The sequence below is a fragment of the Panthera onca genome, chromosome A1, assembly GCF_046562875.1.
Source record: "Panthera onca isolate mPanOnc1 chromosome A1, mPanOnc1 haplotype 2, whole genome shotgun sequence".
In the NCBI taxonomy this organism is placed as follows: domain Eukaryota; kingdom Metazoa; phylum Chordata; class Mammalia; order Carnivora; family Felidae; genus Panthera; species Panthera onca.
In genome coordinates, this window is record NC_138339.1 from 53,238,627 (window position 1) to 53,251,658 (window position 13,032).

General features: G+C 36.8%; 1 non-coding gene across 1 annotated transcript; it reads left to right on the forward strand.

The window, feature by feature from the left end:
• Window positions 1-4,611: 4,611 nt before the first annotated feature.
• Window positions 4,612-4,718, forward strand: LOC132682490 (U6 spliceosomal RNA). The gene has a single exon (XR_009611679.1). It is a non-coding gene; the product is annotated as a U6 spliceosomal RNA (small nuclear RNA).
• The last annotated feature ends 8,314 nt before the right edge of the window (window positions 4,719-13,032 follow it).

The window sequence follows — 13,032 nt, forward strand, 5'->3', positions numbered from 1 at the left end:
ACTCAGTCTCATATGTAAATGAAGGTAATTGGTCTCTTCTGACTGATGTTAATTCTATCACACCTCTGCTAATGTTACTGATATCATCTAACATTCAGACCCTCCTAAACTCTGTCATATCTTCCACACAGTTGTCTTGACTCATTTGTCCTATTTCCTCCTTGAGTCTTTTCCAAAACAGTGACACATTGCTGGAATGCCTTTCTCTGTTCACTTTCTGAAGAGTTGCTAATTAAAGATTCTACCTAGTCCATGGAGACTTTCCAGTCTGACTAAAGTATGATAGGCTATTTTCTTTTATTTCTTTCAGTATTTGATGGGATTTTTGAGTAGCCTTATCCTAATGTTTACCTCAGCTAAGTACTTATATTTATTTAATCCTCTTAGTAAACAAATTTTAAATGAACAATTCTGTAACAAGAATCTGATATAAATAATTCAGCAAAATTTGCATCTTAAACCAGGTTGTTTATCTTCTATCTCCCTGCTCTATGAGTTTGCCTCTTATTTTTTTCTGTCACTTGTATTTTTTATTGGTCTGAAAATAAGTCCCTCATCAAAGAAGTTTTGATTAAGCATCTGTAAAATCAACTTAATATAAAGCTTTCAGTAAACACATATCAAGAGCCTCACATAGGGCACTGTAAGTATAGGAAGAAATAAATTTTAAGGCATTCTCTGCTTCAAAATGCCCTTAATATGATAGAGAAGTCAGATAAGAATATAAGTAACTAAAATGGAGCTGCACTAAATAGTTGTAGGTAGAGGAAATTACTATTCCAACTGGGTGAAACTAGAAAAGATTTTCTCTGTAATACAAAGCATTCCACCATATGTAAGGAAGGCTCATTACTGCTTTAGAACTTTCTCTCTGAACACTAATGAAAGCCTTGTAGAAGTTTTGAAAAAATATGAAAAACTAAAAAAAAAAAAAAAAAAAATTATCCTAATCCACTAGCAAGAGTTAACCACTAAAATCATCATTTATTTTTTTCCTTTATATAGTGAGACACTAGCTAGCTAGCTAGTTAACTATATAATAGAGGTATAAACATGGATACAAACAGAAGGATAGGTATAGATATAGATCTGTTTTGTAGCCTGATTTTTTCACACAGTTATGCATGTATTTATGTACATATATAACAAACAGTTTCTGGTATTCTATTTTTATATCAGATAGCAATACCATAATTTATTTAGCCAGTCCATATTCTGAAAATTTATGTTATTTCTTAACATAATTTCTGAAAATTTTATTGTTATACACAATGATACAATGAATATCTATATTTATCTCAGGCACTGAGATATAGGCATTTAACAGCGTCTTAGCAGAAATCAAGATGGCACACTCAAAGGGGATAAATGAAAAATTAATGAAATTATTCACAAAGGTCCACCAATAAAAGGATGATGTAGTATCATGGGAAAGCCATTATCATCTGAGTTTCCTATTGCCATTACATCAAATTACCACAAATTTAGTTATCTAGAACAGCACAAATTCATGATCATACCTCAAAGTTTGTAGTCTCGCTGGCTAACCTAAAGGTGTTCTCTGGGCCAAGTTCCTTTCGGAGGCGCTAAGAGAGAACTGGTTCTTTGCTTTTTTCAGGTTCTAAAGGCTTCCTGCATTTCTTGGCTGATGGCCCTTTTCCATCTTCAAAGCCAGCAATTATATCAGTCCAATTTCTGATTCCTTCATCATAACTCTAGCTCCAACCTCCTGCTTCCCACGTATAAAGGCGATTGTGATTACACTGGGCCCACCTACATAATCCAGGATAACCCACTCATCTCCATACTTTAAGCTTAATCACATCTTCAAAGTCCTTTTTAATAAGTAAGGCCTCATATTCACAAATTTCAGGGATTAGAACATCAACATGTTGGGGACACCATTATTCTGCCTACCACACCACTCTAAGTCCTGAAAGTACAAGAGGAAGGAGCAGTATTGGAACCTAGAAAATACCATAGAACAGAAGCTACCAACAGGAGCTGTGGCTTTAGATAGATGATATAGCTACTGCCAAACAGTGGCCAGGCAGGGAGGGAGGGTGAGAACAAGTACCCAGAATTCTCTCCTCTCCTACCTAAAGCATCTCATTGGTCAAACCAAATGGAAACTAGAGAGCATGGAAAACCAGCTAGTGTGGACTAGAGAGATTAGCCTCGTGGGGTATACCTCATGGTGAGAAAGCCTGGAGAACAGGTCTAGAGAAATTGATAGAAATTACCCAATAAATCTCTCCAAAAATTAGTACATGTGGTGCATGACAAAGCCTCTTTATTTGCACAACAGTCATCATAACTCTGATTATGAAGGTTAAATTTAGGGGGTGCTTGGGTGGCTCAGTGGCTCAGTCGGTTAAGCATTCAACTTTGGCTCAGGTCATGATCTCATGGTTGGTAAGTTCAAGCCCTGCGTTGGGATCTGTGCTGACAGCTCAGAGCCTGGAGCCTGCTTCAGATTCTGTGTCTCCCTTTCTCTCTGCCCCTTCCCCCACTCATACACTGTCTCTCTCTCTCTCAAAAATAAATAAACATTTAAAAAATTTAAAGGTTAAATATAGGTCTTTTCAGTTGATGCCTAGTCTATGAAAAAAGTAGTCTTTAAAAGGAATTTTATTGGAGTACTAAAAACTGATATATTTTATACCGTGTATTCTGTTCAACATGAACAACTTTCCAATTGGCTTTATAACAGGTAAATGCCTTCAGGAAACTGCTTTTGGAGAGTTAATATAGGCTAATAGCCATGGCCCTCAGGTGAGCCCCATGCAAGGGTGCCAAGTCAGTGATTTATAGGGCAAAGCAGGCTGGAGCTACTTTAACAAAGCGTGGACCATCTGAGCCAATATTTCGCATCTGCTCTCACTCAGTTTAAAGAGAGATGTGGTTTCTGAGTTAAGGGGTCCCCAAGGGTATAATTCTATAATGGGTTGAAGCTAAAAATAGCAAAGCCAGAGTCCTATTTCTGTAAATAAAATGACTATAGGGACAACAGAGACTATTAGCACAACTTAACCTAAAGAGACTATGGATAAAACCATATGGAGAACGGATCAACCCATAGACCCTCTGAACCCAACATCCAACAGGGTATAAAACTATGACTTCCTTACTGAACAGGGCCCTGACTTCCTTGAAAGTCAGGAAGAACCAAGTCCTCATGAAGACCAGATGTGAACCCTGCTGAACAGAAGAGTAGTCCAATTATATTTGGTACCAAAATTTGAGTTCCTTTCCTTCTTTAAGCTTCTACTGACTCTGTCTCTCCCCTTTTACTCTTATTATTTTTTTCCCAAAATACTTGATGCCTTTGTAAAGTAAGGAAGTAAGGATTCAACTGAGTAAGTGTGTTGAGTACTTACCATATGTTAAGCACTACACTGTGTTTTGGAAGTAACAACTATTGGCACAGGCTTTGTCCTTACAGAGTTTACACTGTATTGCCCAAAATTTTTTATTAAACTTGAAATTCAACAGATGGTGTTAATTATTAGTGTAAAACGGAAAGATCTAATCACAAAATCCTTACCTCTTCCCAAATCATATACATATATATGGAGGATGCCTTATGCTGGTTTTCTTTCATTAATTTTCATATATAGTTGACCCTTGACAATTCAGGGGTTGGGTACTGACCTGTGCAGATGAAAATCAGCATATATCTTTTAACTCCCTCAAAATTTAACTACTAATTGCCTACTAATGTTGACTGAAGCCTTACTGATAACATAAGCAGCTGATTAACATATTTTGTATGTTATATGTATTATATATTGTATTCTTAGTATGAAGTAAGCTACAAAAAAGAAAATTTTATTTAACAAATCATAAGAGAAAATACATTTGCAGTACTTTCCTGTATTTATCAAAAAAATCTGCATATAAGTGAATGCAAACAGTACAAACTCATGTTATTCAAGTTTCAACTGTATTTATGTATTTTCTATCTATATTTATTTATATTTGTAAGATATAAATAGAAAAGGAGACTAGAAGGTGGTGGATTATTGGGTTTCCCTAGGAGAATATATTTTTTATTAAAAAAGCCCCACTAGAATATAATTATTCAAGGCACTTGTTAACAACATTAAGAAAGACTATTCAAGAGAGACTACTGCAAGGAGGATTCTGCAGTAGGAGGAAGAGGTTGGGCTCAACCACAAGTTGAATACAAGGACAAGTGGGGATTTATGGTCAAGGAGTACAGTAGGGGTCACTGGATGGAAAATTACTAAAAGGAAACATCAAGGCTTAGAGGGATATGTGCTAGACTGACTCAAAAGGATTCTTGGTGAAACTGGGCAATGCAAGGATGAATACACAGTCCAAAAGCTGAGCCTACTTGAGATAAAGGGCTCAGAGAAGCTGGCTACGGTTTGCTCAAGGAGACAATCTTTGTTAGTACCTAACAGTAACGAAACAGTGTTTCTTTCAAAATTGTCCTTTTTGGCATATATATGCAGTTACATAGCTGACATGCATTTCTTTTGAACGTATATTGGTTTTTAGGCACAGTGACATTACCCAAGGACTGAACACTACAGAATCTTAAAGTACTCTGAAAAGTGTTTTATATTTAACTGTTGACCTCCTGTGCTCACTTTGGCAGCACATATGCTAAAATTGGAACAATACAGAGAAGATTAGCATGGCCCTTGCACAAGGATGACACACAAATTTGTGAAGCATTTCATATTTTTATGATCTCACTCATATGTGGAATTTAAGAAACCAAACAAACATCCTGGGGAAGAAATGAGAATGGCAGATCAAGAAACAGACCCTTAACTATAAAGAACAAACTGATAGTTATCAGAGGGGAGGTGGGGGGGGGGGGGCGGGGATGGGTTAAATAGGTGATGGGGATTAAGAAGTGTACTTGTGATGAACACCAGGTGTTGTAAGCATTGAATCACTAAATTTTAATTTTTTTAATAAATGTTTTATTTATTCTTGAGAGAGAGAGAGAGAGAGAGAGAGAGAGAGAGAATGAGTGAGGGAGGGGCAGAGAGACAGGGAGACACAGAATCCGAAGCAGGCTCCAGGCTCTGAGCTGTCAGCACAGAGCCCAATGCAGGGCTCGAACCCACGAGTTGTGAGATCATGACCTGGCAGAAGTTGGAAGCCCAACCAACTGAGCCACTCAGGTGCCCCAGAATCACTAAATTTTATACCTGAAACTAGTATTACACTATATGTAAACTAACTAGAATTTAAATAAAAACTAAAATCTAAACTAAACTAAAATATATAATTGCTCACCTCCCTAGTTTGTCAGTGGGGAATTGGTAACATTTATTAAAGTAAAAAAAATTCCTGGGATGCCTGGGTGGCTCAGTCACCTGGGTGTCCGACCGGCTCAGGTCATGATTTCACAGCTCATGAGTTCAACCCCCGCGTTGGGCTCTGTGCTGACAGCTTGGAGCCTGGAGCCTGCTTCGGATTCTGTGTCTCCCTCTCTCTCTGCCCCTTCCCTGCTTACACTCTGTGTGTGTCTCTCTCTCAAAAATAAATAAACATTTTTAAAAAATTTTAAAAACTAAAGTAAAAATATTCCTGCTACTACCATGAAAGCTAGGGCTTTCAAGCTTTTATTGAGCTATGGTAGAAAATGATTTTACATTACAAACTAATACACCTGCACCACGTACAATATAGTGGCCAAAAAAAAAAAAAAAGTACTGAATTTGAAATTTAGTAGGTAAAAACCATTAATGCAGAAGTGAAGATCTGATCACAAAATCCTTACCCTTCTCCAAACTTGTAAAATGTATACATGATGTGGCCTTTCCTGTAAAGCTATAAGCATCCTAAAAGTGGGGGCCACAGTTTTTACCTCTGAATCTTTATTAAAATATAGAAAATCCTTATCCATAATAGGCAATAGAGAAATAAAGGAGAATTTTCAAAATAAAGGCTGTGAAATGAATGCCACTCACTATGATTTGTGAAATTGTCACTTAGAATATTCACAATGTATGTATATTTTTATTTTTGAAACAGATTAATCAGAGTACTATTTTTAATAGCTTATATATTGAAACCACTCAAATGCCTATCAACTGCAGAATGGATAAAAAAAAGCTGTAGAATATTATCACAATAGCATATTCTACACTACAGAATTTACAAGAATCAGACAAACTACAAGTAACAACATGAATGAATCCACATCTATAAGACAGAGCAAAATGCCAAACTCAAAAGAGGATATCTGTAAGTTCCACTTATATAAAATTCAATAAGAAAAAACTAATCTATAGTGATGGAGTAAGGAGAATTCTTATGGGAACAGGTAGAGGAGAAGATTCCTGAGCACAAGAGAGGCTTCTGAGAACTGGTAATAGTTTCTTGACCTGCACTCTGGGTACATGGATAGGTCATTTTGTGAAAATTATTAATGTGTCCTTTTCAGTATATCTGTTTATTTTTTAAAAACTCAAAAATACTAAAAGGGATACAATTACATACATATTTTTTTTTCTGTATTCATTTATATCTATCCATAAACGCAATCAATCTACCATAAAAATGAAATAGACCTGTTGGCTGTTAAGCATGGGCACAATATAAGGAATCTTGATAGAAAATCAAATCAGGGATGCCTGGGTGACTTAGTCGGTTGGTTAAGCATCTGACTCTTAATTTAGGCTCAGGTCATGATCTCACGGTTTGTGGGTTCAAGCCCCACATTGAGCTCTGCTCTGACAGTGCAGAGCCTACTTGGGATTCTCTCTCTCCCTCTCTCTACCTCTCCCCCATTTGCATGCTCTGTCACTCTCTCTCTCAAAATAAATAAACTAAAAAACAAAGAGTAATAAAAATAAAGTGAAAGAAAAAGAAAATCAAATCAATTTTATTCTGACTCTGTTTTTGAAACTAACCAGTACTGTGACCTAAAGATAAAAATACCAGACTCAGAATTTCCTCATGAGAAATTTGGACCACATTAATTCCAGGTTTACCATTTATATATTATATTTTATGAGTAGAATTTCATATAAACATCCTAAATACTAATACTTCTTTTGAAAAAGAATGAAGGATATGGATGTAGTTTCTTGACTATCAGCAGATCCAGTGTTAAGTTTATTTAGGTTTATACTGGTTCACTTTACAAAATCCATTTTGTAGGTTAGTCAGAAGTTTTAACTATGTAATCATAAGCAGAAAAAATTAAAATAATATATTAATAGTTGGAAAATATTCTGCATGATGTATGAACAGAATAATCCAGTTGTTGTGTAAAATATACCTACAATGTATATCTCACCCATAGAATAGCCTTCATTTCTTAATTTAAGAGAATCATGAGCCCTCATCAAATTAATTTTTTTAATTGAAAAAAATTTTTAAAAATTAACACACAGAGGGTGGAGGGACAGAGAGAGAGATACACACACAGAATCTGAAGCAGTCTCCAGGTCCAAGCTATCAGCACAGAGCCTGATGTGGGGCTTGAGCTCACAAACCATGAGATCATGACCTGAGTTCAAGTCATACCCTTAACTGAGCAATCCAGGTGCCCCTAAATTTTTTTAATTGGGGTGAAATACATATGATCTTTCCACATCAACCATTTTATTTTCTTATTTTAAGTAATCTCTACCCCCAATGTGGGCTCCAACTCATGACCCTAAGATCAAGAATAGCATACAGACTGAGCCAGCGAGGTGCCACCAAATGAGGAAATTCTAAAAGCTATTCCCCTGATGTGTGCTATATACATTTGTCAAGAATTAGTTACATAAAAATTAACTGCCTTTGTGACACGTGACCTGAAATCACTGTTTTCTCTACTCAGTTTTAGTACTGAGTTGAGTTGTGGGTCCATCTCCCCTGACTGGAGTCACATGCCCTCCAGCTCTGCCTAGCTCTCAACTGCTTTGAAAGCCAGCTCCCAAAAAGAGTCATCCAATAAGAATAAAGTCTTTTGCCGCCCATATGAGAAGGCACTACAAAAATCATTCCCATTAAAAGCAAATCATGACCTGTAATTTCTCTGGAATCCTAACTCTTGGCCCCCAAAATAAATTTTTAGTATGTACCCTAGCATATTTTAAGTCAGGAAATCATAAAGATAACTTCCAAATTTGGTAGAAAGCTAGCATATGTACTAAAAAATGTATGGATATAAAAAAATGCTAATAATATTTATACTGTCTGGAACATTAGGGATTATTGGTGCTTTTTAAAAAAAATCACTCTCTGAGTTTTCTAAAATCCTTATCTGTGCACATGATTTAATAATCAGGAAAAGGATATATTACTGAACTAGAAAACTGCCATGATAAAAATTTGGATTTTTAAAATACATTATATGTAGTCAGTATAAGAGAGAGCTTTCTTAGACAACAAGGAATTCTACCTAAAAAAAAAAAAAAAAAAAAAAAAAAAAATCACTACCAACAAAGCAGATGACCGTGGTACATACACAATTATCCAAAACAAAAAGGTTTTTTAAATGCTAAGTGTTCTAAAAACCAGAAATAGAGCGCATCCACTTTCCATTGTTGTTTAAACACATTCCCACAGTCCTTTCCTCAAAGCCCTTCCTGTTTCAGATGGTATTTCAGAAAGCTATTTGAAGACTCAGCTTCTTCCACACCCACACCTCCCTTTAAATTCCATTTTTTTTAATACAGAAAATGCTCATGGGAGGCACCAGAATAATAGCTCTGGAGATTGGAGCTCTCTTTATAGTTCTATCATTAGTGGAGTCAGGTGGGAGCAGTCAGTCTATGTTCTACCATCCCACAGTGTGGTTTTAAATATTTCTGAAGTGACAGGGCCCCAAAATTGGGTCATGGTGGCCCTTGTCCAATTAGTCACCATCTCTCTGCTCTGAGGCTGATGAAAGAACATTGCAACATTCCTCTTCCCTGTTGTGGCCTGGGTATAGGTGATTAAATCATGTGCCCTGCATAGCATAGCACCCACACAGATAATAAAGTGACGTGTTTGAAGAGGATACAGTGGAAGGTACATACTGATTTTTTTAAATATTATAGAATCTCCCAGCTTACAAGGACCTTACAGATCACTTACTTCATTCAGTAAGACCTTCATTCAATTATTCATTCAAAATATTTATTAAGCATTTACTAAGTGCTGGAATTAATGCTCCATGCTGAGGACAAAAAAATAAACAAATCACAGAAACTTGCTTCCTTCTTAAAAAGAAATATCTATATATCTATATAAATATATCTATATCTATCTATCTAGAGAGAGAGAGAAAGAGAGAGAGAGAGACTTACTTAATAAATATTTTTGAGCACTCTCTATGTGCCAGACACTGGGAGACATCAAGTCTAGTATAGTAAACAAGGCTGTAGCAAATGTTACATGCATGAAGATGAATGAATGAATGAATGAATGAATGAATATGGAGACCCATATTCATCACCAACATCCAGTGTTTACTGGACCTACTTTCAAATGCCAGCTCCTAAATTTCTTCGACTGAAGGCTTTTGGATCACTGGAATTAATTTTGTTGTCTACACAGGACACTAAAAGCGTCAGGGAGTTACTACCTGCTCCTCTACTCACCTGCCCTCTTCCCTTAGCTGCCTTCAACTAGTAACTGGTGGGAGCTGGTGGTTACGGTGATTAACTACTCAGGTTTGGCTGGGATTGAGGGGTTAATCAGTGCTATAACTGTAACCTTCAGTGCAACCAGGATGATATGTGAATACACAAACTTTCTCCTAGGATGGAGTAACTCTGAAGCACAGGTTTTACATTGGCTCCCAGAGTACCTCAGCATATTAAGCTCCATTAACCTAAGCTCCCGAGCTCTTCATTGACTAGTTTCCCTTCCCTGTCTCACTTCTTTACTCTGCCTCCAGTGTTTTCTGAGATCACCCTCCAAATTATTTGCACTTGAATCCTTCCCTCAGGCTCTGCTTCTGAGGAAAACTAATGTCATGATGCCCACCATTGAAGGGATATAAAGTGCACAGACACAGGTAAGAAAATGAGTTATGATAATACAGTGTGATAAATTCTACAGTAAAAAAACAACTATGCTGGGAGAACACAGGAGGATCTTGGCAGGAGAGAGAAGACTTACAAGAGGAAGCTCCATCAAAGCTGAATTGTGAAGGACCCATTGAATGGGGGAGGAAGGATACTTTTTAGGCAGGAGAAAAAAATCTTTTAAAATCTTAGAACTGAAACAGAGCACAGCATCCTCATGGATCTACAAATAGTGTCCAATGGCTGGAGCTTAAAATGAAGTGAGTACTTTAGGTAGAGGAAGCCATAGATTTAAGGAGATGCTAGGTCACAAATGACCTTGTATGCCATGGTAACGAGTTTATCCGGAGGGCAGTGGAATGGCATTGACAGACTTTAAGTAGGCAAGGAAGTGACATGATCAGATTTGACTTTAGAAAATCACTCAGACTACCTTGTGAAAAATGGATTGGAAGGGTCATGACCTGAAGCACAGACACCAGTTAGGAAGCTGCTGCATTGATTCAGGGGACGATTAATTATGTTTCCAACAGTGGGGATAGATAGAAAGCCCTGTCTTTTTAAGGTATTAGAAAAGTAGAAGTTATAAGATTTGTGATTTATTAGGTATGATCTGTAAGCCAAAAAGTCCAGTTTCTTGCTTGTGTGAATTGAAGGAGAAGTGGAAAATCATTGTGATAGTGAATTAAATGGAAGATTTCAGTTTAGGACCTACTGGATTTGAGTTTTGGTGGAGAATATTTATCCTCAGAAGAGGTATAAGAAATGGTGAGTGGTGTGGTATTAGAATTTAAACACTATTTCTGGATTGTAGGATTCTAGTTACATGTGTTGAATAATTTATTAAATATCTCTAAGCCTCAGTTTACTCTCCTTTAAATGGGGACCTTATTTGAACCTCTACATAAGGCTGAGATAATTCATGAAATGGGTTTAATGGAGAGCCTGATTCACAGTTATTGCTCAATTATTATGATTCTTGTACTTTAATAATAGTATTATCCAGGTTCTGATATGTAGTAGATAGTTGGATACTTAGACCGGAACCAAAGAGACAGATAAAGACTCGAAATATAGCCTAAATTATTAGAAAACAGTAAATGAGGGGCTCCTGGGTGGCTCAGTCGGTTAAGCGTCCGACTTCAGCTCAGGTCATGATCTCTCAGTTCATGGGTTCGAGCCCCGCATCAGGCTCTGTGCTGACAGCTCAGAGCCTGAAGCCTTCTTCAGATTCTGTGTCTCCCTCTCTTTCTGCCCCTCCCCCACTCACATTGTCTCTCAAAAATGAATAAACATTTAAAAAAAAAAACAAAAAACAAAAAACAGTATACCAAGATCAGAGACTGGATAGGATTACTAAGGGAAATGTTTAGAATTTAAAAAAAAAGTGAATATAAGTATAGGAAAACAAAGGAAAATCCCATAAAAAGGCTCAGAAGGACCTAGCAAGAAGAGTGTGGTGTCACAGAACCCCACCTCCTCTAAAAGAGAGTGCAATGCAAGGAGAGGTTAATGAACAGATCAAGTTCTGCACAAAGTTTAACTAAGACCAAGATTGGGAAGTTTCCATTGAATTTAGTAGCAAAGAAATCAATGGTGATTTTATCTACAACAATTTTAGCTGAGTGGAGGTGGCAGAAGTCAGACTGTAGTTGTCTAAAGCACAAATAGAAGGTGAAAGAATGGAGACAGCAACTGCAGACAACTCCTTTAATACACTTGGTTGTGAATGGAAGGAGAGAGATAAGAAAATAGCTCCAGGGGATTTAAAAGAGGTGAAGGGAAATTTTTATCTTTTGAATATAGGAGATGATTTTACATGTTTAAATACTGTTGGAAAGGAGTCATAAGCAAAATGTTGAAGATAAAGAAAATAAATTGTGTCCCTAATGATCCAGAATCTTAAGGGGACTAAATGCAGTGGGATCGTGCTCATCGGTGAAGGAAAATCATCTTTAAGATCACGACTAACAGAGGAGCAAAAAATTGAGGCAGATGTGATGAGATGTGAAGATGGTCTGTCATGAAGACTATAATGTAACTGATGGACCATAAGGTCTAGGAAGGAGAGTGAAGAAAGTAAATACTCATGGAGATGGTTATAGTGAAAAGTCACAGAATACATCTAAATTATACAGATTACCAGACACCAATCCAGATCTGTAGAATCAGAATCTGAATATTGGGCCCAAGATTGTACTTTTAAAAACTTTCCAAGTAGGGGTGCCTGGGTGGTTCAGTCAGTTAAGCTTCTGACTTCGGCTCAGGTAGTGATCTCATGGTTCGTGAGTTCAAGCCCAGCATCAGGCTCTGAGCTGTCAGCCTGCTTCAGATTCTGGGTCTCCCTCTCTCTCTCTGCCCCACCCCTGCTTGTGCTCTGTCTCTCAAAAATGAATAAATGTTAAAAAAATTGTTTTAAAAACCTTCCAAGAATTTTTATAAAAAAAGTAAATTCAATTTATGAAGCATTTTGAGAAGCAGTGACTTAGTTCGCGTTAAAGAATAGGTTATATCCATATACATGTACATTCACACACACACACACACACACACACACACACACACATACTTATAATGCCTTAATAAAGGCATTAATTGTAAAGGCATTATAATTGTAATTATAAAGGCATTAATCTCGTTTATAAGGGCTCCATCCTCATGACTTAGTCACCTGTCAAACATCCCACCTACAATTACCATCATATTTGGGATTTGATTTCAACATATGAACTTTGGAGGGGCACAAACATCAGTGTACAGCAGTCAGTCATCTGCCTCTCAGCTAGAACTACCCCAAGGGTGAAGTTATTACAGAGAAAGCCCCATTTCTTGCTCTACCAGTAGCTTTGAGATGTCTAAATTGTTGTCAGTCTCTAATAAAGGCTCTGCTAGTTACTGGATATTTATTACATGATGTTAGATTGCAAATATGGAAGTTATACACCAGAGATCTTCGGTGTAGAAGTTAATGGACACCTTAGAATATTAATGAATAGATTTTAGGGATTCTATAAATCCTCTGAATTTAGGT